General features: G+C 38.6%; 1 protein-coding gene and 1 long non-coding RNA gene across 4 annotated transcripts in view; both read left to right on the top strand.

Moving 5' to 3' along the window:
• The first annotated feature begins 1,000 nt into the window (after nucleotides 1–1,000).
• LOC124380502 lies at nucleotides 1,001–11,626 on the top strand. The gene is made up of 3 exons (XR_006924687.1): nucleotides 1,001–1,200; nucleotides 10,800–10,915; nucleotides 11,463–11,626. It is a non-coding gene; the product is annotated as an uncharacterized LOC124380502 (long non-coding RNA).
• A 1,024-nt stretch (nucleotides 11,627–12,650) lies between these two features.
• mef2cb (myocyte enhancer factor 2cb) overlaps nucleotides 12,651–23,172 on the top strand; it is a 53,103-nt gene continuing 42,581 nt past the window's right edge. Inside the window, exon 1 of one of the 3 annotated variants that reach the window (XM_046841554.1) lies at nucleotides 12,651–13,243. The gene's annotated coding sequence lies outside the window, so the exon portion shown is untranslated. The remainder of the gene's footprint in view (nucleotides 13,244–23,172) is intronic. The other 2 variants (XM_046841553.1, XM_046841552.1) reach the window with 2 other exon arrangements.

Raw genomic sequence — 23,172 nt, forward strand, 5'->3', positions numbered from 1 at the left:
CAATGATATTTTGATTATTTTCGTTAAGAAAACAAAGATGGAAAAGGTTTTATGTAATTAACATTACAGACATATAATATTATTCAAATTGTGCCGGATAGTCTTAAAGGATTCCATATTCAGTGATTTTATGAGCTCTGTCCCCACTGTTATTGCACTAACTATGCATTTTCATGGCTTTTTGTCCTTCGCTTCACAGAAATTACATCCCACTACACTCACGTAACATTAGCCACCTATAACAACAATGATTCCGTCATACTAAAACAAAACCACCAATGGGCTGAAATCCCTTTGACACTGTAAATACTATTACAGGGTCGATACAAATAGGATAGTCCGAAGAGAATGGGATTTCCCGGACCCAGTGGGAATTCTTGTTTGATGCGGGAAAGGCGAATTCCGCGTGGTTCTGCTATTTCAGGGAAAGCTGGACTCTAATGAATATTCCTTCGGAAAGTGCGTATGAAGCCGATGATAGGAAACAGTGCAAAAGCATGCATTTTCAAGGGTAAATAAACGACAAGCGATCGATGTGACATAAGATAGCTGTGGTTGGAAGGTTGGCATACCTAAAACGTACGAAAATAACTAGCCGTACGGTAACATCTTGTAATTTAATTGGCCTAGCGCTGTCTATAAACTGTTCTGAATACTAAGGATGAATCGTACACGTATTCAGGTTAGTGGATTTCACACAGAATGTGGATTTGTTTCTTTCTGGCATGCTTTCAGATAAAATGGGGTAGGGGTGAGCTGTAATCCTGGGCATGAATTCCACCAGTGACAAAGGTCTGGGTGATACTGATACCTCTAAAGTACTAAATATACCCTCTGGCCTGGAGTGGCATGAGCAGGTGGAGAATGGGCATTGCCAAGTGCTTGTGTCTCTAGACCCCAAATCTTACAGGTCGCTTTTTTTGGCACAGGGTGTGTGTTTTGCGGGCTGGAGGGTGGGGGTATGGTCTTCATTTTGAAGTGTGTGTATGACACCCTGTTCAGAGGCGAAAAAGGATCCGGGGAGACAACCCAATTCGGGTGGTTACCGTTCAAAGCCAGCTGGTCTGGCTTAATTAATGCAGGACATTTTTTTTTCCTTTTTGTCTAAAATATTGTGTAGTCTAGTGAATGTTTGATTAACCTGGCCCACAGCAGGAACTGGAGGGTGTGACTTCCTGAAAAAGCACGAAAACGACACGGGTGAGTTTTTCTCCCCCAAATTTCCCCTTCCTCCTTCCTACTTCAGTCAAGTTAAGAATTGGTGCACATGGAAATTTTAGGGTTTTATTACAAGTGATTCCTGGCATTTTCTCCTGATACAGTTATGTACATTTAAATAAAATTTTGTCATTTAACTATTTATTCATATTTTTATGAATAGTGTACTACTGTGAAGTATTCGCTTTAACACAAATAGGTGCTTGGCCACCTTACATTTTGTCAGAGATTTTTTTACATTAATTTATTGAGTTATGTCATCATGTGTTGGGGTATATTATATTATGATTTTCAATATATTAGCATGGACTTTACATATTCTGAAGTGTAATGAAACTCAAGACACACCACAATCATAAAGCTTCATCAGCAAAAAAAAAAAAAAAGAAGAAATGAAGAAACAAATGAGAATATGAAATATTCATGAAAAGTATTTTTTTTTTTTTTTTTTTTACAATCTTGAAACTTTTTTTAACCTTAGAGTCAATTAGTGTGATAGCAGCCTCACAGTCTGTGGCAGAATCTGTAATATCTAATATTACAGAAAGTTCCATGATTTGAAGCCCAAGCTCACACATAAAAATATATTATATGGTATGCTCAGTGTCGAGGTTTCATACTGACATGGGAAAGTCAGAGGGCAATTTGGAAACATAAAATCAAATCTAAAATCTAAAAATAAGTGTCTGTTAGATACTCATATGCGAAACACAGTATTGTTTATGTCATCAAAAATAATCTTTATAGTTATTTTAAGGAATGCTGTGGAGATTTTTTTTTTAGGAGCAGTAAGAATGACCCTACTTGATAATGTGAACATGTCTGAAGGAATTTAGGTGCATCAGTTATGATTTTTTGTCTACCGTTTAAAAATTGACTTATGGATACTAATTTTATGAGAACCTGTGAAATGATCAAATAGTCTTAATGTTAAAAAATAAAAATAAAAGAAAGAGAAATGCAAGTAAATAAACCCCAAAAATTGTGATGCCAATAAATTGTAATATAAATCTACTGAAAACAAACATTAATATCAAACCACTTTCCCCATGAACATGCCCAAGATTTATTTACATTCACAGAATAATATTTCTGATGCAGCATTTTTGGAAGAAGTGCAACTGACAAGATCTCTATCATCTAATCCTTCTCTTCCTGGGTGTTCAGGCAGTGCCGTGTCGCTTCCCCTAGGAGACTGAGGCAAGGCAACTATGACCCAGTTTACAAAAGCTCCCCTGCTCCTCATTTGAAAACTCCCCCTTCTCCGTCACACGAATCTTTGATCAGAACGGCGGCTGGGGAAGAGCGCTGTTGTTTTCTTATAGCAAAAAGAAAAGGTGCACTCTGCCGCCGATCCTCTCTTGGCCCTTTGAGTCACTATCTGGCGCATCGACGGTAGCTGTGTAGAAATGCTGTTTGTGTTTATGTGTGTTCTTACCATTTTCAAAGCTCTTTGAAGTGTATATGAAATTTCCACTGACTGAGAATTATCCTGGTGCTTTTCTAGAACAACTGTAGTTCCAGTATTAACTACTGAATATTATACAGGCATGTGACCAAGATGCTGGAACTGTAGCAGTTTCAAACTGTGAAGTAAAACCTGTCCTGTTTGAATAAATACACCCATTAATCATGAAACCCTGTTGTTGGAACAGAAAGAACCCCCCCATCTATTTATATTAAACCTAGTCGGCATGTGGCTTTTGCAATAGTGACCATGTTGCCTTTTGGAGATCCAGAAGCCATCTTCTTAAGTTACACAGCACATAATGTAATCTGTCAAGTAAGTATTTCATATTTAACACAAAATTTTTAGTTAACTATGACATATTAAACACATGGAAACACAAGATGAAGTGGAAAGAAAAGAAATAACATTCATCACTATAGTATTGTCTATAAAATACATTCTGTATTTGACACCAGTCCAACCCAGGGTACAGACACACACTCATTCAAACTAGGGCTGTCACCAAGATGTTGGGAGGAAACCAAAGAACCGTGAGGAAACCCACAGAGTTTAAGAGAACGTGGAAAACTTCTAAGATCAGGATCAGACTGAGAACCATCTTGCTGCCCTCTTTGTAGTGTGTAGTATTTAATGCCAGGGGTGTAACCTACACCCCCTAATTTTTCATCTTTGTTTCTTTGTTTCTTTCTCGCTGTCCCTGCCGTGCACTTTTTACCATACAATTACTAAACTTTACACTTCACCACCTTTTGATCTCAGGCTAATCTCTCTTGTCTGCCTGATGTCTGCTTCTGTTTGAGTATAGGGTCATTCTGATGCCACAAAGTGGTTTAGATAGAGCCTGGTTCCTAAAATTTGCTCCATGCTTGTCTGCTGATTGCTGTGTCATGGCAAGTTCCTCTCCATCCATGTTCACCATGTTCAACCTCTGTATCGCCTGTGTGGGAGGAGAGTTGAGTTTTCCTAGCAGCAAATGGTCCCAGATGGCTTTAGATTCTTATCGTTAATCAAGGGTGAGTGGATCTCACCGCAAACACAACTCCAATTTATTTGAACAGCAAATTATTGGACCTGGCAGGGTTTAGTAAGAAAATCCTAAGAAAATCTTTTACGAGTGAATAAAAAAAAATTTACCTGAGTCATTAGAACAAATACACAAACTGTCATCGTAAAGTCTGTGACCCGCCATGCTTATTCTGAGCGTGGCTATTAACGGATGTAAATGTCTGTTACATGCTGTGAGAGGTTGTGTTATAATATCCAGTGCCATGAGCCTGTGGTACATATGTTCCAATCTTAGGGGGTCATAGGGTAGTAAGGCCGCAGTGTCGTAGCCAAGTAGGACTTGGTCTCATGCAGTTTTTCTCACCTTGAGCCCTAACTCTTCACCATAGACTGAATTATTCAGGAGAAGGGAAGAGTTTTCTTTACCACCTGAAGGGTGTAGGGAGCAGTTGGGTTAAAGCTGCACAATAGCTCCTTATATACTGTATTTCACTGCTGCATTTCTATGACCAGCCAGAGAAAGGAAGAAAAAACCAAAATAACAGAATAAGAGACAGACAGAAAGAATGAAGTAGACATGAAGGGGAGGGTGGGCTAAAAGTGAAAAAAAAAAAAAAAAGTAAAAGTAAGAGGAAATAAAATTTAAATAGAAGCAAAAGCAAACAAAAGAAGGGTGTTAGACATGTTTAAATAAATGAAAGCTATCATTCAAATGTCAGACAACAATAAATAGCAAATTATTAAAATCTTTAAAGCAGCTTGTATGATTTATGTGAAACAGTCCATTTGTGTTACTGTGGTCTCATTTTATAGCAGACATACCATATAGTATATACTGTCTGCTCCAAAAAGTAATGTATGGCCAGTTTAGTCTATTTGCCAGGACATGTAGGTTTTTCCACTGCGTGTCCATAATATACAACATCTGTCAGGCCGTTGCACAAGCTCAGGAAACACCGGTTGGCACCGGGAGTCTAGAGACAGAAAAATGTGGCATGCTGGCATCTTTTTTAGTGGTACCATTATGTAAAGAAGAAAAAAAGAACTAGTAAAACAATATAACAATTGTGCAGATTTCACCTAGCTTATGACTTTCCATCCATTTTAAAGAGGAAAAATCATTAGAAGCGCTTTTCTTTTCCTCTCTTTCTACCCCCTCTTCATGTGAAGCAATCGACGGACAAGGGGAACTTTGAGCCTCAGGCTAAAATATACAAAGAAACCACCGTACTACACTAAAATGAAGGAGAGGAACTCAGGAAGTTGTAGAAACTTTCCTTGGGAGCATTTTGTATGTCTGGCAGTGTTGGATTTTTGAGAGAATGATGCGTAAGGTCAAATACCGAAAAGCAATATTACTGTTAACAAGATTTTATTTTATGGACTGGAATAGCCATAATGCTTTAAAGTTTCATAATTGCAAGAGTTTGGACATAAACTGTACTTTTTGACCGAGCCAGAATAGTTGCATTATTTTTTTTTTCTTTCTATATTGCTTGCTTATGTAATTTCTGTTGGTAATAATCCTAAATTGAAATTCAGGACTTGGAAAGCACTACATAGAGACTATCATATACTAGATGATGTTAACATGAACTATTAGTCTGGTTTTATTTTTTTAAATAGAAGAAAGAGCTAAAAACTGTTGACAAATAGAACCTGTAATACAACATTATATATATACAGTATATATATAAAAAAATCCGGATGAATACCTAAATGCCTACAGGACTCAGTTCTGGATGAATTGAAGACACTGTCTAACTAAGAGAAGTTTAGACATTTTTGCCTGATGAACCCAGACTTTAAGTCTCCATAAACACTGGAGTCCTCATGACCTCCTTTTGCACTTCAGAGATAAGCTGTAAATAGATACACACTAACCTACCATCTGGACTGAAGTTAAGGTGAACTCAAAGTATAAATTAATAAATTAGTTAAGACCCGGTAACCGTAATATTCATTCAGCATACACATTCAAATCATGAAACATAGTATTCATTTGGAGTCATAATCACTAGGTCAAAATATGTTTTAGGGGTTTAATGAAAGTTTTAAACGTAAAGTTTGACTTGGACTTCTGCGGGAGTTTCCATATTCGTATATTAGCCATGTGACAACTGCAGCAGCAAATCATTGCCATCATACTGGCAGCTCTCAAAGGACACTGTTGTCATGTGGGGCGTCCATGTTCTGCCAAGTGAAGGACAAGCACTGATTTAAAGAGTGGTAGCATGAATGAGCTGCCAAGACAGAAATCGCAATATGATTTTATTCCATTAATGAGTTCACCACTGTGCTGCGTGTTCTTTGTTTATCAATAGGGTGAAACTCTAGTTTTTTTGTCGCAAATCACTACTGGCTTAAATGGTTGGCAAAGTGGAAAATTGCAAAAACAAAAGTGCTACTAGTTGAACAGTCTTGGATTTTGAATCAGAAATATCTAGCCCATGTTTTCTTTTCAATTTGATGGTTATTTTTTAAATCCAAAATAAGGACCCATACAGTATAAGACTAGTATCAGTCATTTTTATTCATTCCAGTGACTCTAATCTTATGATTCTGTTCACCAAAAGTTTTTCAATGACGTTAGTTTTGAGAGTGGTCACATTTTACATATGTACATTGTCATTTTAAATGCTGCAATAATACTAACAAATTTGTGCTGCGCTGTAAACAACACATTCATCCAAAGGTTCTCGTTTTATGCTTTGTCTTAGTCACTTTTCTAGTGCCCTGTTCTTCCCTCCTGCTCTTCTTGTTAAAAGGGTGGTAAACTGAACAAACCACATGCATGTATCAGCCAAGTCAGATCCTTGTTCGTTCATCCAGTTCATTTCATTCACTAACAACAATTTCCATTTCACTCAGTTCATTCACAATCGACAATTACTATTTTGTGATTTACTTACATTCGCAGTCATTTATTGGATAATTTATTACATATTCACAGTAATTTAATACATATTTAAAAATTGGGATTATGCTTGATGAACACATATTAAACTCTCTAAAAGTGCAACATTCTCTTTAAAGCATGAATCGGCCCCAATGAACTGTATACAAAAGACAACAAAACACATTAAAACAGTTGTTTGTAACATTTGGCAAAAACTCCTTTTCCAGCGTCTCTTTTCTATTTCTGTCTCAGTTTTTCATGTTACTGAAAAGTATATCATCTGTCCTGAAGATTTCCTTATTGTTATCCTAAGAATACACAGAAAAAGTTTACGTTTACAAAACGACACTGGATACTCCTTCTATAAATTATATCAATAAAATTTCCTTATTAGAAATGTATGCATTTTGAGCTCCCATTTTAATGAAAGTCATGCTTTGTTTTTCCAGTCACCTAATATTAATAGTTTCTATTAATTTGCCTCTTAGTATTGATGGAGATGATAATGTTGACGATGATGATGTGTTCTGATGTGGCCATGGAGTTGAAATATTAGACTTGGAAAGAGCTGAATAAAGGAGACTTCATTCAGCTACTTCAGGCTGCTGCATGTTACAAATTAGGCTTCAAAGTCAATTACACAAAATGTATTTTGGCATAAAATATTAAAGATTTGGTAGGTTCTTTCTGATTCTGATTTGTACCTGATTACAAACCAGAATGGTTGCAGTTTTTCTTGTTGTGACAACCTATTTTTGTATTCATGGCTCTGAATAGACAAACACAACCCCTAACCCCTTTAGTGTTCTGGAAAAATATACTCTACAGCTGCAGCTATAAAGCAGCAAAATGTAAAAAAGTGAATGTACTGCATACTAATTTGATTGTGTATCTCACACTATGCCATATTACGTGTTGATTTTATCATTAAAAAATTAAATACTACATCGTGATATTAAACTATTTCCTTATAAATTTCCTTTATTTGATGGACAGAATTCTGAAAGCTTTACACTGCCCCTGCTGGCTGAACAGTGTATTAAGTTCACTTTCAAACATCTGCAACTTATTTCGCAACTCCCATAAGACAAAGACCACACCATATAGATCGAACCTTATAACAAGTTCTGATATTTGAAAAAGTATTTTCATCATTAGGTCTTGTTGTATTGTGGCAGGGTCTTGAGGTGAGTGGGACAAAGCACAGGTGTACTGACAAGGGAGATAAAGACTTCACCATTGTTCAGTTAACTAGAACACCACAAGACTTTTTCCACTGCCCTGAAACGAGAGCGATGACCTGAACAAAAGCGTAGCTGTGTTGCAATGCGCATAGTTCATCTATAATAAATGAAAGGGGTAGTATTGATGTGCTTTTTTTGTCCAAAATAACATGCAAATTACAAAATGTATCATGAATCAACCATTGTGTCCTTAACTTTTTAATGACATCGGTGGCACATCAACTGTGATGGAATTGCAATACAAAGATACTACTTGTTTTTTTCACTTTGACAATTAAGTTTTCAAGATAAGGTAGTACAGCTGCTGAAAAAGATAAAAATAAATTGCAGTAATGTGCAAAATTATACAAACGTAAAACTGAACAGTCATTACTAACTTCTTGTTTGACCTGCCTGACCTGGCTTTTTTGGATTATTATCTTTATAATCAAATGACTGTGAACATGTAAAAGCCTTGCAATTCAACGTAGGCAAATTTGCTGATTTTGACATTAATTGTAAACATACGCACAACCTTAATTATTTACGAGTGCATCGAATGCTATTTTTAAAGTTTCAGAGTCGTAACATGAAAGATTTATTGAAATGTTATAAATAAAATGAATAAAATAAATGTACATCAGAAGAAAAATCCAACTTCTTCAATATATCTATTTATCCTTTTTATTAAAATAATAATCTATTAAAATCCAACATATTAAACCTTAAAGGAAAAGATATGAGTGTTATGCTATGGAGACATTTTGCACGCAGAGTTTGTGTCACCTTAAATCTTTGGGGGAAACAAGGAACAACTGCTAATTCATTTACAATCATTTTATCTGATCACTTTTACCCTGAGAAGAAACGTTTCTATCTTGATGGGAGTGGTGTCTTTCAGGATGACTCCGCCCCCACTCACACATCACCGCCAAATATCCCTGAATGTTTTTGTATTATTAAATTTATGTAAATCCTAAAACCTTCATAGTCACCAGCTCTAAACCTAATTGAACACCTATGGCATATTTTGGACCCACAGCGCTCAGCGAAATATATCCAATGGAAGAATATTGTTCATCCATCCATTACAGTTTAAGAGACTTGTTCAATCTGTGCCAAGGCCTGACACCTTAATAGGACAACCAATGTTGTTTTTTTCCTTTAATCTGACACCAGTCTGTAGCTGATATAAGAACAAGTGGGGAGGGGGAAAAGGAGAGACAGGCAGAGAAAGAAAGAGAGAGAGATGTGTGATTTGGCCGTTCTCTCCCCAGTGCTGCACTGCTCAGTGTGAACACTCTGATTTGAGCGCTTGACAACATTATCAGCTTTGACAGCCAGATTGCTTTTCACATGAGCAGATTATACACATGCACATACACACAGTACAAACACACGCTTGATGATTTCTGTTTGCCAGATTGATGTTTATCATGTCCGTATTGTTTGTATTGTCTCGTATTGTCTTGTATTGTCTTTATTGTCTCGTATTGTTTGTATTGTCACATATAGTCTGTTTTGTCTCGTATAGTCTAAGCTAAATGTATAGTGTTATTTATATCTGTACTTTTTTTAAGAGTCATCAACAGCTGGAACCGAATTCCTTATGTGTGTCAACACAATTGGCAAATAAACCTGATTCTGATTTTGATTCTGATTTCTGATTCTACGGAAATAGATTGTTATAAATTGTTGTTCTTTATTCCTTTAACAAAACATATTTGGGAACATTATATATATATAAAATATATATACATATATATATAAAAATAGTTATATATTATATATTATATATTAACATTAAGTACAACAACTGGCTGGCTGAGAGAGTACCCAGTTCACAGCAGCCAAATCTAAAATAGAAATGACATTTATACTGATTTTTTAATCACAAAATGAACAAAAGAATAAATGAGCAAATGAATGACTAAATAACTTATATAATAATTTATTTTCTAGTTACTAGAAAGCCAACTGAAATCTCACGTGATCTCAAACAAATGCATCTGTGTGTAGGATAAATATCTTATTTAGTATCAAGAAGCAAATCCAAGTATTAATAGCATATGAGACATGCTATGTGGTGTGCAATTCATCAGCATATTTCAGTCCATTGAGCCAATTTCAATATTTAACCAGATCATTTACTCTGATACTACAAATAGTCTAAACATACAGGCATGCATGACACAACTGCCAATTGTTTTCCTTGCTTTTATGTTTATAGTACAGTTTACAGCAGGACTGGTTTAAATTGGTTATTGACTAATTTACTAAAATGCAGGGCAATATAATAAATAAATAAGATAGACAGTAGTCAATAGGCCTGAGCATATGAAAACTTGTACGTGCACATTTTGATCTCTGAAGTATTGGCACCAGAAGTTTGACAGTGATTGTGACCCTTTGACATTCTAAGCCACATTATAGACATGTTACTATGAGAAAGCTACCTACTAAATATACACACCCCAGTGACAGTGCTGTACTCAGAAAGGTTCAGCGTAATATATTTTCGAGTAATATTATGACAGCTTGAAATGAAAGAAGAAAGAGCAGGACTCATAGGGTTCTGATGTAGCATCAGTACCAGATAGTTCACACAAAGAAATATCAACCTGGAAATATCTAGACCTGATCCTGTAAGGATTTTAAAAACAGCATTCAAAGTGTTGTTTTAGTCTGAAAGCTGGTTTTCAATTATACAAGTACACATAAGAATGTCTATAACTCTTGACATAACATAATGTTCTCAATGCAAGGAATTGGAAAAGGACAAAACCTAAGCATTGCAAGTGCTCTTCTTCTGACACTGATTCCCCCTGTGTCCTACATATAGGTCCTCACCTCATGCATATGCATAAGACTACTCAGCATTTTTCTATCACTCCATGCTGAACTGCACACCTTGATCCTCTACAGAAACATGCAGGTCTAAATGAATTTCATTTGTTGTTCGTCTTCTTTCCATGTCCACCAGATGCCAACCAAGACAAGCGCGAGCACATACTGAAATCCAAAAGGCGTTTCTTAGAGCCGCTGCATGCGTGACGATCTGGAGGAGTGAGTGATTGAGCTGAAGGAACTGCGAATGTGGTGGGTGAGACATAAAGTTTCCAAACTTCTAGAAAAGTCAACTAATAACTGCCTTACATCACCGCCTGTTCTTTACAACCCATGTGACTGACAGAAATGTCATTAGCATTAACACTTTAGGTATACATTATACATCTGGCAGAAATTCTGGAAGTACTGTGAGCTTTAAAGCCATTTTTGTAGCTACTGCAACCACAGCCTATTGATTTCAATTCCTGAAGAACACGAGAAAACGCTGTTTAAGCTCACTATGAGTTGGGACCTGGAGGTGGAATCCCATGTAAACTGACACCAGCAGATCTGGTTGCAGTCTGTGAGGCAGATTACCTGCTTTGATTAATTCATTAACCTGCATGATGTTTTATCTCTGTCTCTAGCTTGTCTGTAACTGAACTACACTATTAACTATTAACTTGTCATCCAGAAGCTTAATGTAATAACGCAATATTTCTGTGAAGAAATATAGAAACGAGTGTCAGTGTTTCGGGATCTGAAGGGGAACTGAAAGAACTACTATAATCATGGTTTCTGTTCTCTCATCATTTAGCGTTACTCTACAACCTTAATGGAATTAAGCCTGAGCACAGTGGTCACGTATAAAGTATTCCAGCCTATTAATTAACCCCAGCATGACTCGTCTTTGGCATATTAACCCAGTGAACGTTTTTGAATCACAGCATGCTTGTTCGTGTTTAGCATCGGTGTCAGCTGTAATCAAAAGAGATAAAGGAAAGCTGCTGAAAGATGAGCTGAGGGGGGTGGAAATTATAAAACAGGACCTGGAAAACAGCCATCATTAAAAAGGTTTCAATTCAACTAGAAAACTAATATATCACCACCACTACCACCACCACCAATAATAATAATAATAATAATAATAATAATAATAATAATAATAATAATGTTTCATTCAAATCTGGGGGATTTGTTATGTAATTCAGTACACAATTATTATCAATTATTTAAAATATTATAAGATTTACAGGTACAATATTCCTGACACAGCTGCCTAGAATCGAATGTTTCCTCTTTCATGAATTGAAAAGCACCAAGAGGTTTGTTGTCAGTTAGATCTAAACCCTAATGTATACTTAGTATATTAGTTAGTAGTTAGTTAGTAGAGTAGGTATATTAGTAAATAAACAATATGGTGAACAATCTAAACCGACCGAAACTTTCACCAATGGTCTTTTAGTGAGTTTTGAATGTGCCCGTTCTTTCCAAGGTCACTAATAGGTACAAGATTGAGTTAACCTGTTGATCAAACAGAGTTGACTTCAGAGTGACATTAAGTATTTTTAGGTGTCTAGACATTTTACACAAACACAAACACAAACACACACACACACACACAAACACACACACACACACACACACACACACACACACACACACAATAAATGCAGTTATTCTTTCATGTAATACTTTCTAACCCTCTCAGAAGAGTGCTTGCTGTCAGCCTGGTACCATAAAAGCTGTTTTTTTACTTTTATGTGTGTAATTCTGACATGGGAAGCTCTTGTGATGACACATACATTGGTTTTTAGCAAGATATGAAGAAGCTTGAATGTACCTATGAAGAGGTATAAAAGAAGTCCCACCGAAACTGAAGTCCACTTGGTTACCTTTCTTTGTGAGAGTGCACAATGCTTCTGCAGTGCATGGTCTATAAAACTTAATCTAGAGCTCGGTTTAATCCCAGACTGGTGAAAATGGGTCTGGAGTAGGCTGCACTTCACCAGGTACGCGCTTCACCAGGTATGGGTCAGAGATAGGGATAATAAGGCGTTATTACGTTTTTTTTTCCGCCTTCATTAAAAGCCGGGTAGTGATGCGAGCACCGCCCCCACTTCATGAGTAAACCCGATTAGTTGTCGTGGCGCGGAGAAGGGCGAGGGAGAGGCACGCGCCGCTGACTGAGGGGGAGAGAAGTGCACGAGCGGAGCAGAGCTGAACATCCCTTCAGCTGCACTCTCTACCGGTAGACGCGAACGGCGCGAGACGAGACGCACGCACGCACACACACACACAAACACACACACACCAGCTTCACGCGACACTCCCGTTGCACACAAAAGCGACACTCTTGGCCGCGTGGCGCCTTGTTTTGTTTGTTTGTTAGGTTTTTTTTATTTTGTTTTTATATATTTTTTTGTTTGAGTTTCTTCCCCAATCCGTGGTGGATTTAACAACAACCCAAAAAAAAAACCGAGCTAAGCGAAGGTTTCCCAAGTCCACCCCGGCTTCCCTAGACGCCTTTTCGCGTTCTGTCACTCCGGCGGAAAGGACGGACGGACGCTCCACCGGCCACATTTCCTACAGAATGAAGTAAGTAAACGCGAACACGACGATGACACGGACACCGGCAGACTTGTTTGATTATATTGTATATCGGCGTTATAGCATTTTATATTCTTGTTGCTTTTCTTAGTATAAATATACACGCGCACTGTTTGAGTCTCTCCTATACACATCACGCTGGAGCAGAGACTCGGCGCGTGCCACTTCCAAGTTTAAAGTTGGCCAGGCTCGCGTGCGGGAACCGTTAAATTTTTTTCCCCAGCGCTCGCGCGACCCTGAATTAAGCTTTTAGCATAAAGAAAACACGACACACTTTTTTTCACATAACACAGAATATACAGTGCTTTTTAAGGACTCAAAAAGGTTTGACCTTGTACTTCTGACAGGTAAAAAATTACCCCAAAACCGCTTTATATTATGAGTTAAAGTGAACGGTCTTTTTTTTTTCAGTGTGATATAAATGTAGAACAGCACCTTTAATGACCTTATTATAGAGAATATAACGGTGAAAGATGAACGGGGTCACAGCACACAGCGGTATATAACTTCTCTGCTAATGTCTCCTCTCTAATAACTTATTAAAACTAAAAAAAATTAAAACAGGTCCCTATTATTATCTTTTTTTTATTTAGTATTAAAAATCATTTCTGTCATGATTATCTGAAATCTCACAAACCCTCAGATTTATTTAGACTTGGGACATGTGCTTATGAATGTGTAATGTGGATCTGGTGGTTGAGAAAAAAAGAAAACAAAAACAATGAAAGGGCTAATAAATACATTTTTATTATTTGCAGACTTTAAAATGTCATGTTTAAACACTAAGAAGTTATTTTTACGCTTGTCTATGCTGTAAGGACACAACCCCTTGTCATTGAAATTACTGGCACAATACCATCTATGGGAGAGTTCAAAATCATTTATTTATTCTCCAACTCATTATAATATTATAATTGTATTGCTTTGAGTCAAAAATTGTCATATTGATATTTCTGTAAAATAAAAAATAAAAAAACAATAATATAAAAAAGGAGAAAGTGCAGTTAAGGCTGAACTTATTTATTTAACATTATCCAGCTGTGACAGCACATCTAAAATTATTATTTAAAAAAAAATGATAACAACACCAATGCTCAGCACAATACCATATTTTTTTCTGAAAGTGGTCGAGAAAGTTTGAAATACTGTATGTGAACACATTTCAAGTTGAAGAGGTTTATTTGACTTGCAATTCTATCTGCAAACCCTAAAGTTCATAAAATGTGTTCTTCCTCATAGGGATTAAACTGTAATATAAATATTGCTTGTAATAAGATTTCGGCGTGTCTGTGTTGAGTTCGATTTTTCTTGTTGCCTTACGCAACCTTTAATTAAACAGATAACTACAAAATATCACCACAAAATATCGTTTGACATCATTATTAAAAAGGATTTGAGTAATATGTGATATGAATATAAATTGTGAGGGGAAAATACTTTTAGATATAGAGCATTGCACTGTAACTGTGTATTGAAGTACAGTACATTCTACCATCTGTTTTATTTATATTCGTCTACATTTTATTCACCTTAATTTATATATATATATATATATATATATATTTATTTATTTATTTTTTGCTTTGTTTTTGTGTATAATTTTTTTCTACACAAAAGTGACCTCAGATACACTGTGTGAACATGGTTCCTCACACTAAATGCAATCAGTAAAGCTGCACTGGGTGTGTGTGTGTGTGTGTGTGTGTGTTTGTGTGTCTGTTAATGCACGCATGTTTGTCTCACCTGTTGTTCTCTTGGGATTTAGTGTTTGGCTAATCTGCCCAGCAGGAAGGTGAACACACTCACATGTTAACATGAAGATATACAGAAAGCTCTCTCTCTCTCTCTCTCTCTCTCTCTCTCTCTCTCTCTCTCTCTCTCTCTCTCTCACTTTCACACACACACACACACACACACACACACACACACACACACACGCACACACACACGCACACACACATGCTCACACACAGAGGTCCTCCTCAGACCTGTCGTCTGCGGGAAATCACTAGGGATTTTGCCAGTGTCGATTCACAAAACCAACAGTGACAACATGGCTTTACAGTTCCCCCAAAGAGCGGGATTAGCTCCACACGTGTCACTAGGATTGGCTAGAGGACCTAAACCGATTGTCGGCGCATGGAGCACACAGTGTATATCTGTCTCACAACACTGTAACACCTGCTGGGACTCGTACGGGTCCGATTTTGCCGCAGCTCCATTCAAATTATTAGCCATCTTTAAAACAGTTGTAATCGTGCTTGAATATCTAATTAGTGAGAGGAAATCATACAGGCATTCCTGTTAAACTTTACACGCTAACATATAATCATCAGAATAAAACCATTTAATAGGCCACTTTATTATGCTTTAGAGTTTAGCTTAGGAATAGTCCATAAATGTTTGTCAAGGGCATAAAGAGTTTATAAAAATGTTTCCATTTGTAATTTCAGATTGGCAAGATCTAGCAGTAATTAGTAATTAGAAGTAATAGCACTTTTTCTTGCCCAGAGGTAAGGAAATCGGTGTGTCTTGCAGTTTTGTGACTGCTTATTTATCTTTTGCACAAAGGGGAGCCTTCTTATAAAGTACTTCATGGTGGCATGAGTGAGTAAATGTATTTGTTAAATGCAAACGATTTTCACTGTCAATTAAGCAAAATCTATTGCAAGTGCTTTGCCGTTACTGTATGATCTTTGCCTTTGAGGTTAGCGAATGTTTGTTTTTAATGCTTAGGCTCGGAGGCAAACGCGCAAGTCTCGGTAAGTTTCCAGCGCAAACAGGTGATTAAGTCACTTTAAGAAAAAAGTTAACTTTAATAAAAAATAATAATTAAAGCTTGTTTACAGGAACTGTTGTTGATAACTGTGTAAATTTACTGGGTTTAAAAAAATAATAATTTTTGTCTAATTGCTTTAATTTTCACACAAAGCAAAGAAACACGGTTAATACCTGAAATTTGCACTCAATTAGGTACAATGCATGTGTGTTTGGTAAATTTAGCCAAAGGACCTTATCCTGTCCTAGTGACTTTTGTCTTTTGTGTTTGCCACCGTCTAGTAATTAACAGTGATGCCAGGCAATGTTCTTTCAGTGTAACAGGGAAGGGTGTATATGGGTTTTGTTTGGCAGGGGTATTCATGAGATCACAGAGGAATTAAACTGCCTTTGATGTCTGCTTCCATTGTAAAACATATTTCAAAATGTTTCTGCGTGGCTTTGAGCTGAGCAGGGCTCGTTTGGGAAGTGTTACAGGCTCATGCTTTACACGTTTGCTGTGTGTGTGTGTGTGTGTGTGTGTGTGTGTGCGTGTGTGCGTGTGTGTGTGTGTGTGCGTGTGTGCGTGTGTGCGTGTGTGCGTGTGTGTGTGTGTGTGCGTGTGCTTGTGTCCTCTTGGGTGGAGTCCTGTGAGGTGCATGCAGGAAAATGGGGTGGGTGGTGGGTTTGTGTAGGAGTTTGGTACATTTGTGTTTGCGTCCTCGCAGACAGAGGAGAGCTGTGAAAGACAAGCAAGCCGACTTAAAAGAGGCTGTGTGATGAAGAAGGTGATGTGTGTATTGATAGGTGTATATGTAGTTATGAAGAAAGCATGACTCCAGTCTTCTCATCCATACGACTCATATCAAGCTCTGACTCTGTACTAACAGTATGGCCGAGGTGTCATTCTTAATTGCATTGTAAAGAACTGAAGAAAGCTTTTGTACTGGTCTCAGGTGTTCTGTGTCACATCTATGCGTGGCACGGAGTGGTCTGAAAAGTAAAAACTGCTGGTCCTCCTCACCACTATGTAAATTCACCATTAATGTTCAAGTGTCCTGATTAGGGGAAAGGATGACAGAGAAGAATAGAAGCAGATAAGAGAGAGAAGAATTTGCTCAAACGTTGGATCAAACTTACACGGAGAGAGAAGGCTCTAAGAAGATACGGTTTCCTTTTTTTCCCCTCCCAGTGACATATACATACAAAATGTGAGTATTGTCAATGTGAGCATCCAGTAATTAAAGGTTCCCGGGACCGTTTTGAGGCCGTATCTGTTTGCTGTTGCTTTATTTTTGGTAGCTAACCCTGCAAGTGAAACAAAGCCTAGCTTAAAAACACATTCCCAAATATAACCCTGAAAATGCTCTGTGAGATCCTGATTTTATGGTGATTCCGACCACTTGGCAAAACCCTCCAGAACTGCAACTCTTCTTTTACATGTTCAGCCTAGTGTGTTTGTCAAGCGCAGTCCTCAGCAAGGGAGACTCTAGGTCCCATCGTGAAGCAATAGCATGTCACAGAGCCATCGTAGTGCTGGCTAATGCCCAAGAAATGCTGAAAAATAAGGGTAAAAAATGAGATGCAGAAGGAAATGTGTGAGTGTGGGGGGGGGGGTGGGTTGCTGAAATATTTTCCAGTGAATGTAATTTATCTTTGTCAGTGGGGGCAGCATAGCCCTGTCACTCTGTAGCATCCTCTGCTGGGAGTGAAGGAGGGGGACAGAGGGCCCTCTGTGTCCCGACCAGGAGTAGCATCCATCTGAAAAACCTCCGTCAGACAAGCACGGGGGATATTTTTAGTAGATCCTGTGTCCACAATAGGCTCAGAAGGTGGAGGCCCTCGAGCCACTTTTTCAAAAGGGATCATGACGCAGTTATTTTATCATGCTCTATACTCTTGTTCTCATTACCCAGCGTCGAAAAACACTACAGTAGCACTTCTGGGACAAAACAAGCCAGGCGTGAATCACCATTTCAGTTTGAGTATAAAGAGTTAAAGGGTAGGAAAGTTTTTGTTCCATTTGTGGTTGAGCTTTAGGCAGCACGTGCACTGCATTAGCTTAGCCTTTCTTGTGTTTTGGCAGCACACACCTGTATATATTTCCACAGTCATCTGCACCTTTATCAGCAGCACCCTGTCATCGAACCAGGGGGCTGAAGTAGCAAGAGAAAAGGATGCGCAGCAGTGGACGCACTGTGAGTGGGGCAGAAAAAAGGGAGTGAGAAAGAAAAGGAAGGAGGGAGAGAAAGAGAGGAGAGGCGTGTGAGGGGCTGGCGTTATGACACTTCATGCCTTTGTGTTTGGGGTGGCTGCTGTACAGGGCCTTCAACAGGCTGTCACCTCACGGCCCATCAAATGAGCCTGCTTCTGCTTCTGGCTCTGGCTCTGGCTTTCTCCTTCAGGCTGCTGCAGCCTTAAATCTGAACACAGAGAGAGAAGAAAGCAACTTTTATTTATACTATAACACATTAATAGGATTTTTTCCCCAGGAAGTTTTACAAATAATTAAATTTTTGTTGAAATTGTGTGTGATTTTGCTGTATTTTACTTGATCATATAAAAGCCTTAGGAATATCGATGAAAGAATTAGCTTTGCTGAGAAGAAAACACCCTGATGAGATGTTACAATCTTTTCTGAAAAGTGATGAGAAAGAGCAAAGGAGCTTTACACTTTGTCTTGATTAGTGCTGACTTGCTCTCTGTCCTTCAAAAGCATTGTTTTCAACACTTACTTCCTTGTCCATCATTTATTCCTTTGCTTTGTCTAACCATGTGATGGAAATAGAGTATGCAAGTGTTTTATAAAATGTCTTTTTCTTTCTTTCTTTCTTTCTTTCTTTCTTTCTTTCTTTCTTTCTTTCTTTCTTTCTTTCTTTCTTTCTTTCTTTTTCTTGCTTTTTATCCTTCTTACATTTCTTTCTTTTCTTTCTTTCAGTTCTTTTTTGTCCATGGCACCGTGTGTTTACTTTGATGTATGACTTTTCTTCCAGTAGTTCCTCCAAAGTGCAGCCAATGATGTCATTAATTTTATTACAGATGTACTGTCTGGAAAAGGAGAGAAGGAAAGAAAAGGGGGGGAAGAGAGAGGAAATGTGCAGCGCAGAGTTGTATGCATAATGAATGAGAGGAGCACTTCATTTGAAACTTCAAGGTTTGCTAGGAGAGCAGCAAGGAGAAGAGAGAAGAAAGAGAGTGATTAGAGACAGAAGGACAAAAAGAAAAAAGGAAAGAAGGAGAGAGAAGAGAGAGAGAGAGAGAGAGAGAGAGAGAGAGAGAGAGAGAGAGAGAGATGCAAAAATGAGAAGGGACCATGCTTCTCTCTGAATGAGTGGACTTGCGGGGGTGGTTGCGTTCACCTGCAGCTGCTCCTGTAGGCCCCAGTGGAAAAACAAATAACCTCGTGTGGTTATAACCATGTGTGTACATGTGTGTGCATGTATGTGTCTGTGTGTGTGTGTGTGTGTGTGTGTGTGTGTGTGTATTTGTGTTCAACCCTGAACAATTAGGGAGCTCCTATGCCAGAGTGCAAGTAACACAGGCGTGGTATTAAGCTTGCTTGTTAGCTTGCCCGCGGCCCGTACTTCCTAAACAACGCTGTCCTGACAAAAATAGCTCAGCCGTGAGATTGACTTTTCTCCCCTCGTGATCGCCTACGCACGGCTCGACTCGGCTCGTCCCGTGCGCACGCCGGTGGCTACCTGTGTGAGCTCACAGTATTGTTGAGTTAAAAATGGTCACTGTATTATTTTTGGAACAGAGCTCCGAATAGGTTTATAAATAGCAGAGGAAGTGAGGGGATACATGCCGAGACTCTGGCTACCTTAGCAGTTCCACTGACATCCAGCACCCATGTCTCTCTCTCTCTCTCTCTCTCTCTCTCTCTCTCTCTCTCTATCTATCTATCTCTCTGTTCCTTTCTTCCTGTTTCTCATTTGCTTTATTTAGTGTTGCTCATTTGATATATACTCTACAATCTTTTCTCAAACACAGAAAACACCACTGCATGTGTTAAAAGAGGCGTTTAATAAAGGCAAGCCAAGTTCTTGCATAGATGCAATCACTTCCATGTCCACAACATGCCTTATTTATATACATGAATCATTTATTTTATTTTCTTCATAAATTCCGTGGACTGAAATACGCTTGCTAAGTTGCTCACCCACTACATATACACAAGGTGTGGGTGATATGACAATATGCTGCTGTTATTGCAAGAAATTACATCACATTATGCTTTTGCGAATGCATCGTCGAGATCATGTGTATATGTAGAACACTGAAAACTTCTTAAAGAGTTTTCAGCCAGTTGTAGAGTGCGAAGGCAATAACCTCATGAATAAAAGATTACGAAGCTGATTAAATGTATGGTTCTTACAATTTGCCACGGCTTTGTTGGTGCATTGCGTGTTTTGCACCTTGGTGGTAAGCCTCAGAAAAACCAAAGGTTGAGATACGCACGAAGTGTTAGGTAACTGTCTTCACGCATTGTGTTGTATTTTTGTCGTTTACACCCATCCCAGGAAAACACTATGACAGAATATGATGTAAGATTTTTTTTGTTTTTACTGTGAGGATATTTTAAGGTGTACCCTAATATGTTTTTTTTTACTGCAAATTGCCAGAACATTACTTACACAGTATTCTGTGCGTGTGCTGTTCAGAAGTGGAATTAATGGAGTAGTGTGATTGAATGTGACTCTTCAAACATTCACACGATCTGTTTGTCTCCTGCAGGGATAATCTTCAGGCCAATGAATTATATAAGATAGCAAGAGCAAATGACAGTGACAGCCACAATGATAGAGACACAGAGTGGACAAAGGCCCTGTGCCCACTTCCTGTCACCTTTGAAATAAATACATCTGCATAATTACAAACAGCATTTGGTGTACTGTTTCAGGTCATGTCTTTTAAGGGAAAGAAATGTGTACTAAAGTGTCACAATCGAGATACTTCGTATCAAGCTCTATTCCCATTTTATAGCAATTAAGCAATATTCTAAACCTTTCACCACCTTATCCATCTATCCATCTCACTGTCTGACACTTTGTGCATTAATTAAGCTGGCTACTTACAGACTTGCACATGATTTTTCTTTCCATGGATAGTGCCTTATTTTCAAAACTCTGGCATGCAGCATGTTGATGACCCATTTCTCAGATTGTTCAGAAAAACAAGAGCAATGTGAACTCCGTAGGGATTACCCTACACGACAGAGTGCATGCAAGAGGGATAGCGAGTGCGATAAAAGGGGAGAACAATTGCTAATTTTTTTCAGTGGGACGCAGATTTGATTTATTTCAATTGCCCTGTTCTTCCTTCTCAATGCTATATAACCACCTTTACACATACACTCTCTCTCTCACACACACACACACACACACACACACACACACATACATACACACAACCCCTGAATCTCCCTCCTCCACAAATGTTAGCACGGATTAGCTTCCGCTGTTGCAATAGCCCCCTCGGTTAATTACATGTGTAATGAGTTGTTTATTTGGGATAATGCGCAGCAGGAGCGCTGGCCCAAACGCTGCAGCCAGGAGCAGACCCAGGCACACTGAGGCAGAGTGAGGGATATGCTGGAGGAAAGATAACTGAAAAACTGGGGGAGAGTTATCAGTGTGGGCTCAGAGTTAGTACTCTCTCTTGCATTCTCAGTCCATCCTGGAATCAAACGACCTCAGGACTTTTCTCAGGGTGGAGAAACATAGAAAAAAGGAGGGCCAATAGCTCGGAAAACACACTCATGTCAACAAAAAGGGAAAGCAAAGTTCACAGAAGAGGGAATGAGGGATGTGTGCCCAGCAGTGGTGTAAGGGAGTGGAAAAGACTGTGGGTGCGAGTATAGATGCGGGAGGGAGGGATGAAGAGAAGGGAGAGACGGGTTCTGCTATCATTAGCCGAAGGGGACAGACGAGGTTATGTGAACGGTGCAGCTGGAGAGGGTGCAGAGGGAATTGGTGCATGTCTCTGTGCTGAGTGGCTGAGGCCTTGTGAACCAGCTTCCCTCCCCCTTATATGCAGCCTGCAGTTTCCCAAAGCAACTCAAAAAAAAGTAGCAAAGATGGAGAGGATAAGCTTCTGGAGCAAGATCCAAAACACACATACATACACACTTGATTTATACAGCATTGGCTGTAGGCACTTGCCTCTCCTTGTTTTCTTTCCTCTTGTTATCAGCCGGATCAAGAAACACACGGTATTCAGCGAGAGCTAGCGATTAGCGTCAGAATAACAGTAATTAGAAGGGTCATTATTTTTGATACCCTCCCCCAAACAAAGATGTAGTAGCCTTCTTTTTTTTGTATTTCCACCCGAAAAGTTTTTTTTTTTGTCCCGCTGTAGTTTATGTCCTTTTTGCTGTGCCATTACAGAGAAAATGAACAAAAAGCACAAGCCAGGCTAATCAGCACAGAGCATCAGACAGGCTAAAAGACCCAAACTTTCCTTGTCACCCTTTTGTGATCTCATGCAAGAAAACAGAAAGGAAAAAAAGAACACGCCTGCCACAGCTGTGAGACACGAGAAACACACTGCAAAGGAGGCTATGCAAATGTGTGCAGGCCCGCCACCATATCCAACAACAAGGAAAAAATATGTACACCCCACACATCATAGTTCACAAGCTGCTCGTACAGAAAGGCAGAACGGATCCTTTGAGAGGAAAAGTGATATAAAATATCATGTGTCATGATAATATCAAGTGTCATGTATTTTATTCATACAGGAGGAGGCTCTTGTAGAAATAGAGGTATGAAGCTAAGAAGTAGGAATTGAACAGCAGTGATGGTGTGTTTACTGACAAGTGCAGATACAGATTTCAAATAAAGATTTTTCAATATCAGTCAGGTCATGCTTCGCTTGCTGCATGCAAAAACAGGAGGACTGTTAGATGGGTTAGAGATATGAGGTTTTGAGTCATTTTGAGGGTATGCAAGTCAATGCAAAATGTTTCTCCATGTTGCTCCTCTCCATGCTCCCCTCTTGAGCCTTTTTTCTTTTAAACTTTGGTCCTGGTTGATTCACCACAGCTGCATGGACTCTTTAATCAGATGCTATCTTTTTGACCATTTACCCCACCACCCTTTCACTGTCATTTCCCCCACCCCACTCGTAGGCCTTCCTCTTCCCCTAACGCATTTTAA

The sequence above is a fragment of the Silurus meridionalis genome, chromosome 27 (assembly GCF_014805685.1).
Source record: "Silurus meridionalis isolate SWU-2019-XX chromosome 27, ASM1480568v1, whole genome shotgun sequence".
Classification (NCBI taxonomy): Eukaryota; Metazoa; Chordata; class Actinopteri; order Siluriformes; family Siluridae; genus Silurus; species Silurus meridionalis.